The sequence below is a fragment of the Pimephales promelas genome, chromosome 8, assembly GCF_988280905.1.
Source record: "Pimephales promelas chromosome 8, fPimPro1.hap1.1, whole genome shotgun sequence".
NCBI classification, from domain to species: Eukaryota; Metazoa; Chordata; class Actinopteri; order Cypriniformes; family Leuciscidae; genus Pimephales; species Pimephales promelas.
Genome location: NC_142776.1, coordinates 23391947 through 23410881, shown reverse-complemented (window position 1 = coordinate 23410881; position 18935 = coordinate 23391947). Strand labels below are relative to the sequence as shown.

The window sequence follows — 18935 nt, the reverse complement described above, 5'->3', positions numbered from 1 at the left end:
AATTAGCTGTATCTCAAAATAAATAAGCTTCAGAGTACCCAGAAATATTTTGTAGGCTATTTGTTTTGTGTGTGGGTGTTTCCTCAGGTTTAGGGGTTGATTTTTTTATTATTATTATTATTTTTTTCAACAAATGTAATTGCATACATGTGTGTAGTCATGAACAATTCCACCACATCTCATATTTTATTTATTTATTTTATTTTATTTAACCAGGGAATTCCTTTGAGTACAAGTCTCTTTTGCGAAGGAGCCCTGCCAAGAAGGCCACAGTAAAGGTTCCACATAAAATACAAAACAAAAATAAATACAATAAACATACAAGACATAATACATTAACAATTACAATGCTTAAAAAGTAAAATACAATGACCTTACAACAGTTAAAAATACTATACAATGTAATAGGCTATTTAACAATGTAATGTAACAAATAGGCGAATCACATTATTTTATGTAAATAGCCTATTTTAAATTATTCTATTTTAAATAATTATTTTAAATAAAAAAAATCTAATTTGTGTTGCTCACTGATTTAACTGATAGCGTTTGTATGACAAAGTGTAGCTTTGAAAATTCGGTACATTTGTTTTCCCCCACAGTGTTTTGTTCACATGTTTCACTCATACTGTCAAACATACTGTTGGTAAAAACTTGCGAAAAAATAAATAAAATAGAGTGCAGTGAAACTATTTTATTAACTTAAATACATGATCAGTTATCGGTCATCGTCTTAATCACGTGGTAACAGTTTACTATGCTAGTCATCTCTTAGTTTTGAATTAACTCTCCGATATTACCCAGATTCTTTATATTTTGCACCAAATTGTGGTGTCACATCTGCCCCTCGAAGAAAGCTGGAGTGTTTTTTCTGTTAATGTTTGTAATGGGAGAGTTTGTTTATGTTGTGAAGGGCAGGTCCAAACACACAGGCGGCTGTTTTTAAGACAGTGCGCGAAGCAGGAATCCGAGGATATGTGGTAAGCTAATGTTGATTAATTTACTGGTGTGATTTTATTTCGAATTATGGGTGGAGGATGTGGTTTCATGTATTAGTTGTGACGTTGTTTTTACAACGTAAGGTCAATCAAATCATGTGAATTCACTTTCAGTACGAAATAAAGTTACACTGCATCGTCAGTTTTTCCAATTACATTTCTTTGGAATTAATTAAAATTTTCATTCTCCGTGGGATTTTTTAAATTTATTTTTTAAGCATAAACCAAGTGAAGTTAAAACAAACTATGTGAAGATTTGTTGTGCTTTTCGAACTTTATTGAATGGGTTTGTTTGACAGTGAATAGAGGTAAAGATGGATTTGAGATGTAAGGTAAGGTTAGTTGGGGAAGTTGTTTGGGATATTTGTAGCCTAGATATATGGTTAGCTATAGAACATTTGTAGTTCTGACTACATCTTCTGCACACTTTGTGCTAGTGTACAAAACATATATTAAATAAGTTTTGTACATCAGCTTTTAAAGGAGGATTAACAACTGTGTTTTTGTCTATAGGTGATACAACAGCAGTAAAGAGTGGAATCTGTGCAGTCGAGCTGGATCAGCCGGTTTATTCTCTATTTACTATTTACATGCAGGTTTACCTCATGGCAGCCACAACATGTTTTCTTCTATCCTAGGATCACCTAGGACCACTTTTTCAAGAAAGTTACGGTAAGTAGTTTAACCTGTATTTTCAAAGTTTTCATTTTTTTTTTTGGGGGGGGGCAATTTACCAATGCAATCTACTGTTATTTACTGTGGTTTGTCGTAACTAAGTGATGTACAGCAGCTGCATTACTGATAACATAAAATTATATTTTACACTTTAAACGCATAGATTCAATCCTGCCAATTTTATATTGTCTATTATTGCTCTTCTTTTAAAATTAAGACAAATACAGGGATCACTTTCCATTTGAACCTTGGGGCCTAAAAGGATGATGGCAGTATTATGACAAACATTATGAGAATCCAAATTTATTCAACAGAGATGGATAATGAGTAAAGTCTCATTACAATCTCTTCAGTATAGATCAACCTATGATTTTTAAAAACTGTGCACATTCACTCTCACTAAAAAGGAACCAAACCTGTAGATAGACTGTAGCAAGTAAGGACTTGTGCTGGCTATGAAATCCTCAAAGGTTTGTGTTGCTGCTAACATTGTGGAAAACATGACGTGGTAGCTTGTCAGATGAAGTGTATTATCTTCATGAGCTTACTTCTTTTTTAATTATAGATTGTGAAGACTGAAGGACATGATGAAAGCAAGGTGAATGGGTTAGTGTTTGTGGGATCTACTGCTTGCAACACCTCCTTGAGATCTGCAGTACAGTACGTGACCCACTGCACACACTCAGCTCATGTTACACGTATCCAATATGGTAGCATTTTCCCAAGACAAGACCCAGAAAATGACCTAGTAACTAGACACTTTTTGCATTTAGTTCTCATTAACTATCTAACCAGCCACATTTCTTGATATTTTATTTCTTTATTTCTAAATATACTGCAAGGGGTATGCAAACTTATGGACTCAACTATAACACTTTAGGCAAAGTTATTCAAAGGCCATGCAATAATTAGAAACTCAAGAACCTGTTTTGTCAAGATCAATTAGTCATTATCCCTCTTTACTGTCCTTATCTCGTAAATTAAGCAGCGCTGCATTTTGTCTAGTTTTCTCACAGATTCATTACTATAAGGAAAATCAATGGATATGCAGAACGATTTATAACTTTTCTCAAACACAGCCTGCATTGGAGCAACATCAAAAGTTCAGGGCTGTTGTATTCATGCAGCTGAGCTTAGTGGGAACATTGCTAACCAGTCATTTGTTTTTAAACCACTGATTAGTTCATCATTTGTCTTAGTGAAGAATTTTTGGAGTATTAAACCCATCTAATCTTTTAGTTAACTGCCGGAGCATATAAACTGCCTCTCACCTTGCTCTGGCATCAGCTGTTTTGGCATCTCTCCACCTCCCCAACCCCACCAACATAATTTAGTGATCTTGCTACCAGACTAACCTTTATTACGGGTTTTTGGCCAAACGAACTTGTGAAACAGTTATATTTTGCTCTATTCTGTCATTTTGTATGTTTTTTTTTTTCCATTATTTTAATGAATTTAATTAGATTTATGATACTTTCAAATGATTCAAGCATGGATAATGTTTTTAATTATAGAAAACATCTTAGTGTTTTGCTGACACTTCTTGCCATCTCTTTCTTGGCTGCTCGTAATGTTCATCTTTGGCTCCCAACTCATGATCCATTTGAAGTCAGTACAGTGTTTACTCACACTTACCTGAGGAAATCTAACAGCTGGTTACAATTTGTGACACAGCTCTGCAAAAGTCCACATTAAAGTGAAATCGGAATTGCAAAAAGTTGTTATAAGAAAGGGGGGGAATGGGGGACACTTGTCTGCATTTGAGACTGAAGGGAACTATCAGATCTATTTCCGAAAGCTTGCAGTCGCATATCACAAATGCATGACACAGTTTGGATACAAACCATGTTTTATTTGAGATGTCTGAATGCCTAGCAACAGATGTGCTATTAATTAAGCAGATTAAGCAAGTGACAGTGATTCTAACCCACTGTAATTGAAACAGCGATGCTGCCACTGCGCAGACGTATCTGCTTGTTCTTATTTCAACTTGGCACGGCAGAGTGACATGATGTTGCAAGGTGGCTGTAACCGAAACCAAACCGTTACGTACGTCATACTTGTCATACCGCCATCGCAACCTCTGTTGACCCAGTCATGGCTCAAGGATAGTTGAAGCAGCTGGCGTTTGTCTGACTCCTTTCACGTCCCATAAATCAGCACTCCATTCCAATGAGTGTTTGGCAGTGTCCTGTGACCTTGAAATTACTGAACCTAGACACAGGAGCCTGACAAAAATGCTCATTTAAAACGAAATGTTAGGTGGATTTATAGGTTTTTGCATCTTAAGTTTTCATATACAAGTTAAAAGTTTTGTGTGGTTTTCAACCAGGGGGCCGGGGCCCACTAGATTATCAAGAAGTTAAATGAAAGCAGTCTTTTTTTCTTTTTTTGTTTCTTTTTTTATAAGTAACTTTTCGTAAGTAACTATTACCTAAGTAACTTTTCGTTTTATTCAGCATATAGTTCTTGAAATGACATGGATGATAATTATGGAATAAAAAAATGTGGGGACCTTTGAATGTTGTGTTGGACAATAGGGGGTCTTCAAATCAAAAAGGTTGAGAGCCACTGTACTGCATTTGATTTTACTAATGCTAATTCTGCTGATAGTTTTTCTGAATTGCTAAAAGGCAATTCTTGAAACCATCACTCACTTTCTCTAAACCTTAAACACAAAACCAAATTTTCAAACCACATTCACAGAATTTTATTTTATTTTACCTGTGCTCAAAATCAAACAATGCTCGCAGATTATACACACAGCGAGTCAAAATTATAAACACTACAGATCATTCATTAGACACTACATCAAAAAATGGAGAACACAGAATCCAAAGCATGCAGTTAACAGGAAAAAAAGGATGTTGTAACAAAGTAAATAAATTACGTAAAAAAATATACCGGTAGCAATGACAAGGTGAATAAATTGTATACTTTATCTACTGCAAGTATGGCATTATACTGAATTGAATAGTAGGCCTATCGAATGTTGCATACTGTGAAAATACTGTGACCCAACTGCAAAAGCCAAAAAGGTTACAGTAAAAAAAACTCTAAATGAAAAGCATTTTACAGTAAAATACACTCAGAAGAGTTGTGCAACTGCAAAATCAAGGTCAGTGAGAGAGACTTTATTCTGCTTCAGCATCATGTCTTCATGTTGGGTTCAGACTGATGAGTTTCTCCACATCACAGACAATGTCATCTCTGCAGGCAAAGGGAAAAATGCTAAAGCAGATCCAGCCTTTGACAATATTCTCCACACCGGCTCTTCCTCTTCCTCCTTGTAGTCAGCCTCTTCGACTTAGATTGTTTCCATCCATTGTTGGTACCACCATTCGGTCACATCATAAAAAAATAGGTGTGAACAATTTTGAGTCGTTGTGTTTAAACGATAGCAACTGTCTAACGTGTATGTAAGCAATAATTGACGACAGGCCGTTGAATTATTAGAAAAGTAATGCATTATTTGTGCATTATTTTTCAGATAATTCAACGGCCTGAAGTCAATTATTATACTACAGTTACCACACCTCAAAACATTGTTCAGATAATGCATATCAAGACGTTTGTCGAGTTTTTGTCATTAAAACGCTCTTGTGTGTAGGACTAATTTCTTACGCATCTAATTCCATATGCATCCGTTCCGTTGCTAATTCCAAAACTTCATTTTAGAGTTAGTAACGGAGGTTTGAGCCACTGATAGCAGACTAATGATGAGGGGCACTTACGACTCGCTGAAATATTGGAAGACCGACTGTTTCCATCGACTGTAGCTGGTCTTATTAAACACCTACTGTGAACACAGACTGAACGCGATGAACAAGCGTTTGGGCATGATCAGTCATAAGTATCAAATTACATTCATAACTGGCCTTAGTAGGCATAAGTGTGTCCCGGCTTTATGTAGTTATTAATGCAGTTATTAGAGAGAGAGAGAGAGAGATGTTGAAATAATGAGACAGAAAAGCATGTGGTCAATAATATTATTTATTTATTAATTAAATTTGTTTTAATTTATTTGTTCATTCTTGTTTTCTATAATTGACAGTAGATAACCCAATAAATGAAACACACAAAGCCCTTTTAACAAGTAGGCCTATCATTAATTATTTATTTGTTATATTATCTGGAATAATTACGAAAATCCGTGCAGCAGGACTATTCATTTATTTATATAGCCTATACAGTTTAATTTTCTATTTAGCCTATTATAGAGAGGACTACATATTTTATTTATTAAAATTAAACTTTACGAGTCCATTGATTTTGAAGTTAGACATCGAAAATTGCAGATCAAGCAGATCAGATTTTTCTTGTTATGAATTGTATCCTATTTTCCGTTATTACAGTTAACTAAGCGCCGTGATATGTAACTGTAATGCGGTCAAACCTGCCTGAAACTACTTTTTCCCTGAAAATACTTGCACTCCTTTAGAACGTTCTTAACCAATCAGAATCAAGCATTCAACGGCCCAAGAATGTGTTATAGAAATATACAAATCATTTTGCACAATATGACATTTTTGTTAGAATAGTAGAAACCTAACAAATAGTTTGGTTCTTAAAATTAAATAACACAAACACAGATTTTTATCACATACAGTATAGCCTACAATTTTTTATTTATTTATTATTTTATAAATGTTGGTTGGGCAAGTGGAAATTCGAACTCGTCTGACTAGGCCAGCGGAGGAAATCTTTACTGTTTAGCTTTTCCGGATGAAAAAGCATGATGAAAGATGCTGGAATATTCTTGGTGAGTGTTTCAGGCTAGATGATTCAGTCTTTGAGTGGGTTGAAGCTTCGTACAGTTCTTGTTAAGAACACAAATGAAAGGAAACCCATTCTAATCTCCTCATTGTGTCTTTGCGCATGTTACAGCTTCTTTTTTTAAAATTCTCTATCACATGCTAGTTAACAGGCCCTAAATGAGCCAGATTACTTATATGTAGTCTCTGCCAGCTTCATTGTGTGTTCCTTTACAGCTCCTATGCTTTGCCACACTGCCTGAAGGAGAAGAGCAGGCGCAATCGTTTCTCTTTCATGTGCCAATGCAGATTTTTAGCGTGTAGGAGTGCCCTACATACAGGTTCCCTGTTTCTGCCGGATATCTCTCCTTCTACCGCTCCAGTCCTATAAGATCCAACTCCTGTGATTGGCCTAACCAATGTAGGGTCCATTAAAGGGTCATCCAGTGGAAGTGACTCTTTCTCCTAGCCTATAAATAAAGCTTGGCCAAAAGTGTCAGTTCACTGTGCATTTATTTAGCTTGAGAAGTCCCACATCTATTAATGAGACCTGGTTATTTGTGCCAGTTAGCTAGTGCTGGAGTGCTTATACGTCACTACATACGCACAACCCACATTATAGTGACCTGTCTTGAAGTAATCCGGTCATAGATGCAATTCAGTAATGAAGGGTATTCCAGGGGGTCAAGGTGTTCAAGCTCCATTTTAAAATTAAAAGAGACAGACAGGAAATGATTTAAGGGATAATGGGATTGGGATATACAAAGCCACCACTTAAATTAAAAAAATATAGTATCTTATACCCCTTATCTTGGCGAATACTGATACGACTTTGACAGTGGTGGAATGTAACGAAGTACAAATACTTTGTTACTTTACTTAAGTACATTTTTCATGTATCTTTAATTAAGTAGAATAAATAGTGCATACTTTCTACTTTTACTTCGTTACATTTTGCAGCAATTATTATACTTTCTACTCCCCTACATTTCTACAACGTTCTGTTACATTTTCTGATCAGTTTTTTCCGCTGCCAAAACATTATCCTGACCGTCCGTTCGCCGCATGTTTGTCTCACCAGTGAAGTTTGGTTGCCATATATCAACCCGGTCACACGAAATGCGTCTCAATTTATATGCGAAAATGAGTTTTTGCGTGCATATAATAGCCTACACATGAGTATGTTTGGTTAGGATTAGTATGGCAAGCCAAGAGGTTCAGAATTACGCCATAAATTAATCATGTTTATACAGTATTAGGAGTATTAGGTTGAATGAGTTAAAATTAATTGTTTTTATTAATCATTAGAATATAGACATTAAGATAATAAATTGTAATGCAATTACTTTTACTTTTAATACTTAAAGGGTACATATCATGCTTTTAAATCATTCATTTTTACATATGAATCATACCGTTGTGGTCTATATAAAACATAACTGCAATGCTTGGGTCTGAATTCCTATTATAGCTCCACAAGCCCCTTTTCTACCCCTTTTCTGGTGTGCTTCTTTGAGTGACCCATTTCAAAGCGGCCCCTTTAAATAAAAAGGAGATGCGTCATACCCCGCCCGCTCTCCAGGTCGATGAGTTCACGGTCAGTTCAACTCCCCACGTTCGGCCATTATTGTAGTTTGATTAGAGATATACGATTATATACGATACCTTCAAAGAACATTTTTATTCACACGTTAATAAAATGTCATGTCAACAACAGAAGACTTGTCCATCAAGCCTTACATATTCGAGCCAGAGCGAGCGAGTTGATAAAGACGACGACGAACCTGCAGAACAACCTCTTCATATGGACGTATTGGAGTTAACTGTTTTGTGTTATTAGTGAAAGTCGACTATTTCTCTTGTTAAAACAAGCACACTGACGAGATAAATGACTACGGTCTAATCTTACAACAAACAATCTGTATTGATAATATGATACGTTTAGAAAAGCATCAGAAAAGCAGCTAAATGACCATTGATGAAACTCAAGAACAATAATACTGCAGACGTGTAACGTTACTTCAAAACAAAAACAAAGAAAGACCAAGGTACTGCTAAACCATGACCACCATGTGTTTTAAGAAAGTAAAGTACTTTATTTGTATTAACGATATTTACAGCTTATCGAAATGCTCTGTTCGTCGTCTCCAAAGATAGAAGGAATTTACCTCTCATTCAGATGAAGTCAATCGGCAAACCCTTCTTTATATTTGCGGAGGTTATTGAAGTGGGAATCCTTGAAGTGCTTCGGGTCACTACATCCAAAAACCGAACATTTTGACTTGCCCTCTCGTAACTTCTGCATCATTGTGCTCGGACTACAAAATCGGAGCGAGGAATAATAATGGCGGATTGCTCGAAGTGTTGGACCGGTAGTCAATGTCCTTATTTGGCAGTTCCGCTGCAAATACGGTGACGTTATAGTTCAAAAAACGTCATAGAAAACAGAAAAATCTGAACAGGTTGAAAAATATGTCCAAAACAGAATATAAAGATATAAACGAAGCACCTGAAGAGAATAATTACATCTTTTCTGTACTTATAAACACTCCAAATATACAACAAAATGCATTTAAGGGCTAAAAAAGGGGATTTTGCATGATGTGTCCCCTTTAAAGTACATTTAAAATACTTTTTACTTAAGTAGGGTTGTCATTGTGGTACTTTTACTAAAGTAAATACTGGTATGTCTTTGAGATTCAGTATTTCCTTCACTGGACTTTGACAGTTATTGAACTGTATCCACATTGAACTGACTTCAGCTGGCACTTTGGTCATTTTTGCACAGTTTGATTAATTTGATCATATTTTTGAAGTAGCAGTGTTTACCCTGTCTTCATAAATAAAACACACTTGCCTATATAGTTAATGTGCGCAGTTTATGAGAAGTATACTGCTCTGCTTTAGGTGCGGAGTGAGGGAGATGCGGGAAATGAGATCAGGGGAGGGGTACAGAAGTGCATTTACTGCCTTGTTTATTCAGGCCTTGGTCCCATCCAGAACCACTGCTGTGAGTTAAACTAAATATATACAAACACACACGCGCACACACACACACACTTTCAGTATAATGATACCAGGCTATTAGAGGGCCTAAACTGAGACCCTCTCTAGAGAATTTAAATTATAAGCGTGGTGCTAAACTTTCCAACTGTCTCATTCTCACCAGTGCTCTTCATATATTCTATATATGAATAAATACTGTGAGTGAACATTACAAAAAGTCTTTAGTATATCAATATGTTCATGTTATGCTGATTGGTTGATTTCCGCATTCTGTAGTGTAATATTTTTGTACAATGACCTGTAAACTGTAAATTTGAGTGTTGTTTCTGGCAAGCAGTCAAGGCTCTCTGACTTCTAATCAACATATCAGTACTTCATGACCATTTAATTATTTATTCACCAACACGTCATATAAATATAATGTGCAATCAGGCAGTCGTTATTTCAATAACCCCTTCAGATTGATGCAACACTCCTCTGCTTCTGTCTGGGTCCTGTCTGGGGTTATTTGTGATAATGCCTGGTTCATTGTACATTATTCATGATTAATTTTTTAACAGCCAGTTTGATTAGATATTTTCCCTGTACATATATCACTAATAGCATGAGTTGGTTATGGTAAGAATTACTAGATGTATTAGATATGAGAATTGCTGGAGACATTTTGAGACCAATGTTAGAGATTATTGACACTAATAGAAATAGGTGTAAAATATTTTTAAAATTGAATACTGCTAATACTGTGATCATAGGCTTTTTTATATTAAGAGCTTTTATTATTTTACTTGATTAGAAATATGAGAAAAGTCAGGGGTATTAGAATCAGGAAATGAAAGGGTTTGTTGTACTTATCCGTGTGAATTGGTGATTTCTACCAATTTTATAGATAAGCACATTTTTTTAACCTATACAGTACAGAAATTGTGCAACTTAATTATAGTAGGCACAAGAGAAATAAAAAATCTGGGAGGCCACGTCAGTCAGGGATTTGGAATGACGTTTCTGTCTGTACTTTTCAGACAGACTTAAGAACGATTTCACTATATCCGCAAGTCTAGAACGTGATGGTTACCGTATCTCCTCACAGCATTTACAAGCACTGCTGATTCAGACTAGCTTGCACTGAGATCAACACACACTCATGAAGTCATAGCCTCTCTTGAACCCAAAACTGAAGGCTAACTGTTAGACACGTCTGGACGCGTGGAAAGTCCCCACGTCTTCAGCTTTCTGTAACCCTGACTCTAGTTCCGTTGCTGATGAGCGACGATGATTACAGGAGTGACCCAAACCAAAACAACATTCCTGTTGCAAAGCGATGGCACAGATTAGCGATGTGCCCGTCTGCTTCTCTCCTTTGCCTACGTGCCGTTTGCCAAGCAATGCCCTGTAGAAGACGGACAAGGGTCATCTCACACTTTCACACACCCTCATCAGCTCACTTCCTGCCTTCTTGGTGACCAAACGCAGTTTATCTAGACAACCTTTTAGAGCATATCGTAACATTTCATATCTGCAGCAAATGAATATCTTTATCTATCTTAAAATACAGAAAAGTTACAGTTTTTAGACTTACACCTCTAAAAACTGGAACTCTTAAAGGGATACTCCACTTTTTTGGAAATAGGAGTTAAACAGTTGTGTTTTACCATTTTCGAATGTATTCAGCTGATTTTCTGATATTTAGAAGAATGTCAGTAACCAGACAGTTTCTGGTCTCATTGACTTCCATAGTATATTTTTTTCCTACTATGGAAGTCAATGAGACCAGAAACTGTCTGGATACTGATATTCTTCTAAATATCAGAAAATCGGCTGAATGGATTTGAAAACAGTAAAACTCAACTGTTTAACTCTGGGGGAGTGATAAAATTAGCCTATTTCCAAAAAATAAAAAGTGGAGTATCCCTTTAAGCATCATAAGACTATAACTTTGATGATTTTAAAAGTTGTTTACCTGAGTTATGTTTCATATCAGTGAGTGACCCGCAAAAAACACTTCTCCTTTGTAATTCTGACTTAAGTTATAGTGAACTATTTAGGGCCCAAGCCCTGAAAGGGCGAAGGCCCTATTGTTTTCCTTGGGATTATTATTCTTCAGTATTATTATTATTTTGCTACCTTTTGGGCACTTTTGGGGCCCTTAACGTGCTCGAAAACTCTTGAAACTTTGCACACGGGTCAGAACCCGCGGCCATCAGAGCCGGGCTGAAGATGGTACCCGGGCGTGGCAGGGCGGCTCGTCAGCGCCCCCTGGAACGGGGTCCGAACACTTGGTCCATAACTCAAACACGCTTGTATGTAATAATATGAAACTCGGTACACATGTTGATCTCATCGTTTCATCTATACCTCGCGCTCTTACTTTTTACCCCAGCCCAACAGGAATTTGGCTATTGAGGTTTGTTTGTAAAACGCTCGCAATGGAATGTCAAATACTCCTCCTAGAGCTTTGATCCACATTCGACGAAACTCGGTCAGCGTGAGGTCAAGACATTGAGGATGAAAGTTTGCGAGGGGATTTTTTATATCTCGAACGGTTTGTCCGTGGCGAGGAAACGAAATCATGGCGAGAAACGTGAAACAGGAAGTGTGTTATAACTTCAGCATACATTAACTGATCTTGATGAAACTTCAGCAGTGTGTTCGCTGTAAGAGGACGATCACATGGATGTGACTATTGTGAGTCAAAGTTATAGCGCCACCAACTGGCAGCAGGAAGTGTGTCACTTTCAAAATGCTTAGATATCACCCTTTTATTTTTACCCGATTTGCTTCAAACTTCATATGTATAATGTAAACATACGGCAGATGTAGACCTGTGAATGGATTCTTGATATCTTTGAAACTGTTGCCGTGGCGACGCATCAAACTTTACCCTTCTTTTAGGATGCTTTTAGGATGCTTTTGAGACCCTTAACATGCTTCAAATTGCATGAAACTCGACAGACACATCACATTTATTAGCCAGTAGACATGTGCAAAGTTGCAGAAACGGGCGTGGTGAGGGCTCAGTAGCGCCACCTTTTGACAAAAGTGGGGTGGTTAGTTTTAACTAGAGTTACAAAAATTGGTATGTATATTGTACTCCTCGAGCCGGACAACTTTCTAATTGACACTTATTAGCTAGGACCCACAGAAAGTCAGATATTTTTGTTTGAATATGGCCACTCTGAGCCTTTGGCTGGCTGGCTGGCTGTCTGTGTGTGTGTGTGTGTGTGTGTGCAGGGGGAGGGGGCTTAACCATTTCACTGCTGTGTGTATGACCTGCATAAAGAAAATACATTTCTCAAGCCTGGTATTTTTTAAATAAGTTTTTATTTTTATTTTTTATAAGTAAAGGCATATAACTAGTTTAATTGTAGTGAATTGACAATAGTTTTATATAATTAGTTTATTAATCAGATTAACTTGGTCAATAAACTTGGTCTGAAAATTTGGTCCATAAATCAAACACACTTGCATGTAATAATATGAAACTTGGTACACATATAGATCTCATCGTTTCATATATACTTCACACTCTTACTTTTTACCCCAGCCCAACAGGAAGTTGGCTATTTAGGGTTGTGTTTAAAACACATGCAATGTAATTTAAATTATTGCTCCTAGAGCACTGAACCAAATTCGACGAAACTCGATCAGCGTGAAGTCAAGACATTAAGGATGAAAAAGTGCCACGGGATTTTTGATATCTCGAACGGTTTGGCCGTGGCGAGGAAACGAAATTATGGCGAGAAACATGGAACAGGATGTGTGTTATAACTTCAGCATACATTAACTGATCTTGATGAAACTTCAGCAGTGTTTTCGCTGTAAGAGACCGATCACATGGATGTGACTATTGTGAGTCAAAGTTATAGCGCCACCAACTGGCAGCAGGAAGTGTGTCACTTTCAAAATGCCGTGGCAACGAAACAAACTTTAACATTATTTTTTGATGCTTTTGGGACTCTTAGCTTGCTTGAAATTGCTTGAAACTCAACAGATACATCACATTTATTAGCCAATAGACATGTGCAACTATGGCAAAAGATTAAAGTAATGTCAAAAAAGTAAACACTAAAAGCCTCATATCTTCTAAAAATGTAATTATACATCATTTGTTTCTAAATTAAATTATACAAATATTATAACTTCCCCAATTTTTCCTTTTTTTTCATTTAAGAATTGTGTTTACGTTCAAAAACAGCCAGAATTGTTGTAAAATTCATAAAAAAATAATAATCTGAGTCATACGTAGTGCTATACTGCCCTCTTGTGTTCAATATCAGGTAGGCCTATTGTGTATATTCCCACCGGTTAATCAACGTGTGACTCCGCTGGGACTTGGGAGCTTTTAAATCGCTTACTTAAAACCGAAAGTCAAAATACGGATGTCCGCACAAGACATTAATGGTGTGGAGTAGAGCGAGCATTTTAAATAAATTCCTATTAAGTAGGATTGAACTAAACAGAAAGAATGTTCACTCTGTTCTGCTGGTTCCTCGCTGGTGGATCATATGATTACTTTGTCATAATCTATGACAAAAATGCTATTATAAACCATATTAATAATAGATAATACACATTGCTCTTATTTTTGAAAAATACATTCATGAAAAACAAGATAACAAAAATCATTAAAAAAAAATATAGCCATGGCTGCTATAAAGCAACATATAATTGAAAGGCAATTAATAATCTGTCATTACGTCACTGCATTATGATATTACGGCTCCAATACGGTGCAGCACAAAGCACTTATGTGCATCCCGAGCGGAGAATGATGTGCTTGAAGCCACATGAAGTTACAGCGCATTGAGTCCGTATTGAAAAGTTCAAAGCACAAAGGAAATACATATTTATGAACAGTGTATTATACATTATCTATCTATGCAATAGTTTATTGAGCCTTTTCTTTTAAAGGTTTTAAATTTCAGTTACTGTGTGCGTGAAGAACAATTATAGTGCTCTGACTCTAGTGTTGTGATCTAACCGACAGCGTCCGACACCCGGTAGAAAGTAACACGATTAAGTTACAGCAATAAAGTCCAGCAAGAAAAAGTTTCTTCATTCGAAAATATAGACCTTTAGACCTTTATCTTAAAGATCCAGTATAATAGAATTAACATTCAATCATCTTGAAGATCGTTTCATCATTGACTGTAACCGAATGTGACGTGCTGTTTGAATGCTGAATGGAGAATGACTGACAGGCGCAGAGAGGGAAAAGTTTGTGTTCTTGAATTTAATGACTTAAATATTAATTTCTATATCACATAATAGCTTCAGAACACTAATAATACAGTACACAAAAACTTTATGGTACTTTAGAAAGTTTTTGTGCCTTTGTGCCTAACAGAATAGTATATGCACAATATAGAATTTGAATCAGCCTCGTCAAAGATGGCAGTGTCAGAGCCGATACCGATCCTGAGTATCTAATCGGCGCACTTCTTTTCAACAGTCAAATTGAAATTGAAATTGCTTGAAACTCAACAGATACATCACATTTATTAGCCAGTAGACGTGCAAAGTTTCAGAAACGGGCAATGTGCAAGGACTAAATAGCGCCACCTTTTGACAAAAGTGGGGTTGTTAGTTTTATCTACAGTTACAAAAATCGGTATATACATTGTACTCCTCAAGCCGGACAACTTTCTAATACATAGTCATTAGCTCGGACCAAGAGGAAGTCAGATATTTTGGTTTGAATATGGTGAGCCTCTCTCTGAGCCTACGTCCCTGTATGGCAAGCCCTTTTAACATTTAAAAGCTAAGTTTGCCTGTCCGGAATTAACATTGTAGATATCAACAACGTCTTTCTGTCTATTCGTAATTACATTTTGGATAGTTTGTATTATCATTTAAGACATCTGTAACATAATTGTGACTAGTCGAAATGACAGAGTATGGCAAGCCGTTTTAACATTTAATCATAAAAGGGCCAAAGCCTTCGGCACCGCTACCCGGGTGCCTTTAGGTAACTAAAGGAACCGGGGTTGCGGTGCCACCGGCTTGGGCCCGCCATCGCTGCTCGCAGCTATATTAATAATTATTATTTTACTACCTTTTGGGCACTTTTGGGGCCCTTAACGTGCTCGAAAACTCTTGAAACTTTGCACACGGGTCAGAACCCGCGGCCATCAGAGCCGGGCTGAAGATGGTACCCGGGCGTGGCAGGGCAGCTCGTCAGCGCCCCCTGGAACGGGGTCCGAACACTTGGTCCATAACTCAAACACGCTTGTATGTAATAATATGAAACTCGGTACACACGTTGATCTCATCGTTTCATCTATACCTCGCGCTCTTACTTTTTACCCCAGCCCAACAGGAATTTGGCTATTGAGGTTTGTTTGTAAAACGCTCGCAATGGAATGTCAAATACTCCTCCTAGAGCTTTGAGCCACATTCGACGAAACTCGGTCAGCGTGAAGTCAAGACATTGAGGATGAAATTTTGCGAGGGGATTTTTTATATCTCGAACGGTTTGTCCGTGGCGAGGAAACGAAATCATGGCGAGAAACGTGAAACAGGAAGTGTGTTATAACTTCAGCATACATTAACTGATCTTGATGAAACTTCAGCAGTGTGTTCGCTGTAAGAGGACGATCACATGGATGTGACTATTGTGAGTCAAAGTTATAGCGCCACCAACTGGCAGCAGGAAGTGTGTCACTTTCAAAATGCTTAGATATCACCCTTTTATTTTTACCCGATTTGCTTCAAACTTCATATGTATAATGTAAACATACGGCAGATGTAGACCTGTGAATGGATTCTTGATATCTTTGAAACTGTTGCCGTGGCGACGCATCAAACTTTACCCTTCTTTTAGGATGCTTTTAGGATGCTTTTGAGACCCTTAGCATGCTTCAAAATGCATGAAACTCGACAGACACATCACATTTATTAGCCAGTAGACACGTGCAAAGTTTCAGAAACGGGCGTGGTGAGGGCTCAGTAGCGCCACCTTTTGACAAAAGTGGGGTGGTTAGTTTTAACTAGAGTTACAAAAATTGGTATGTATATTGTACTCCTCGAGCCGGACAACTTTTTAATTGACACTTATTAGCTAGGACCCACAGAAACTCAGATATTTTTGTTTGAATATGGCCACTCTGAGCCTTTGGCTGGCTGGCTGGCTGTCTGTGTGTGTGTGTGTGTGTGCAGGGGGAGGGGGCTTAACCATTTCACTGCTGTGTGTATGACCTGCATAAAGAAAATACATTTCTCAAGCCTGGTATTTTTTAAATAAGTTTTTATTTTTATTTTTTATAAGTAAAGGCATATAACTAGTTTAATTGTAGTGAATTGACAATAGTTTTATATAATTAGTTTATTAATCAGATTAACTTGGTCAATAAACTTGGTCTGAAAATTTGGTCCATAAATTAAACACACTTGCATGTAATAATATGAAACTTGGTACACATATAGATCTCATCGTTTCATATATACTTCACACTCTTACTTTTTACCCCAGCCCAACAGGAAGTTGGCTATTTAGGGTTGTGTTTAAAACACATGCAATGTAATTTAAATTATTGCTCCTAGAGCACTGAACCAAATTCGACGAAACTCGATCAGCGTGAAGTCAAGACATTAAGGATGAAAAAGTGCCACGGGATTTTTGATATCTCGAACGGTTTGGCCGTGGCGAGGAAACGAAATTATGGCGAGAAACATGGAACAGGATGTGTGTTATAACTTCAGCATACATTAACTGATCTTGATGAAACTTCAGCAGTGTTTTCGCTGTAAGAGACCGATCACATGGATGTGACTATTGTGAGTCAAAGTTATAGCGCCACCAACTGGCAGCAGGAAGTGTGTCACTTTCAAAATGCCGTGGCAACGAAACAAACTTTAACATTATTTTTTGATGCTTTTGGGACTCTTAGCATGCTTGAAATTGCTTGAAACTCAACAGATACATCACATTTATTAGCCAATAGACATGTGCAACTATGGCAAAAGATTAAAGTAATGTCAAAAAAGTAAACACTAAAAGCCTCATATCTTCTAAAAATGTAATTATACATCATTTGTTTCTAAATTAAATTATACAAATATTATAACTTGGTCTTGCTCAATCTGAGCCTGCTGTCTTTGCCTGTCTGTGTATGTGTGTGTGTTTGTAGGGGGAGGGGTATTAACCATTTCACTCCTGTGTGTATGGCCTGCATAAAAAATAAATGCCTTAAGCCTGGTATTTTTTTAAATAAGTTTTTTATTTTTTTATAAGTAAAGGCATATAACCAGTTTAATTGTAGTGCATTAATAGTTTTATATAATTAGTTTATTAATTAAATTAACTTGGTCCATAAACTTGATCTGAAAATTTGGTCCATAAATCAAACACACTTGCATGTAATAATATGACTTGAGTGTTAATCACATCATGTTTTCAGTTTGAATATAAAATATATAAATTATGTAAAAAAAAATAAAGTTGATCCAGCTGGAGCGCAGGCTGAGAATAGCGCTGTCATGACTGGATCAGAGATCATCAGTCATGCCCTCTCATACCTTACGCGCACACCACGCCCACTTACATCAGATCACATCAACATGTCAGCCGGAGGGATAACGAGGGTCGTCGTCGCTTTTGGATTCAAGAATTTCTTACAACAAGATGGCAAAAGAACAGCGCTTTGCAAGACATGCAACGTTAAGATCGACAGTCAGATGACAACCTCCAATTTCGTCCGTCATTTGAAGAGCCATATTCTGCCCAGTAAGTGCTTGTCAATTTGTTAATGTTATCTGGTTAGCTCGTTCGTAGTTAGCTAGCTAATGTAAGTTAAAGGAGAACTCCGGCGCAAAATTACACATTGTTACCTAGTCAACCGTTATCTGAGATTTGTTTTCATGACTGCCGAATGTAAATAGTTTTATCTATAAAAACAGTTTAGCCTATAAGTGACGTCCGACATTCTGCATATTGTGTTATTTTGTTAAGCCCCACTAAAGGCATAAAAAACTGTAAAGCACAATCAAGTTTTCACACTATATTCCAAGACTTCTAAAGTCATTCAATAGCTTAATGTGTGGTAAAATTAATATTTTAGTCTCTAAGTTAAAGTTAACGGAAAGTCATCTCGCCTCAGTCATTCTCCATGCATCAGCATTAGCGCGTCGCGTTCGGTTGCGACAGTAACACGACGACACTCTCTTCAAGATCAATGTTCCCAATATTATACTTTCTTTGTAGATAAGGCATAAAGGTCTATGATTTGCATAAAATGACTATCTTGCTGGAGTGGAGTTTATTGCCCTTTAGAATACACTAAGCATTAGTGCTGCACGATTAATTATATCGCAGTCGTAATAGCGATCTCAAACCTATGCAATTATATAACGCAAAATGCCGCGATTTTAAATGAAATAAACAAAGTAGGGCTATTAGCGCAGCATCTCTTCTTTTTTGTCATCCTTTGACTAGTGTTACAAGATCCCCCTCTTATTGGTTCAAATGCCTTTTCGCATTTTGCACGACAAGAAGTGAAAAGCTGCC

At 36.9% G+C, this 18935-nt stretch overlaps 1 protein-coding gene across 3 annotated transcripts in view; it reads left to right on the top strand.

Moving 5' to 3' along the window:
• Positions 1 to 845: 845 nt before the first annotated feature.
• The window catches only part of sgip1a (SH3GL interacting endocytic adaptor 1a), a 107090-nt gene continuing 89000 nt past the window's right edge, over positions 846 to 18935 (top strand). For all 3 annotated transcript variants that reach the window (XM_039691566.2, XM_039691564.2, XM_039691565.2), the window contains exons 1-3: positions 846 to 980; positions 1595 to 1670; positions 2239 to 2333. The gene's annotated coding sequence lies outside the window, so the exon portion shown is untranslated. The remainder of the gene's footprint in view (positions 981 to 1594; positions 1671 to 2238; positions 2334 to 18935) is intronic.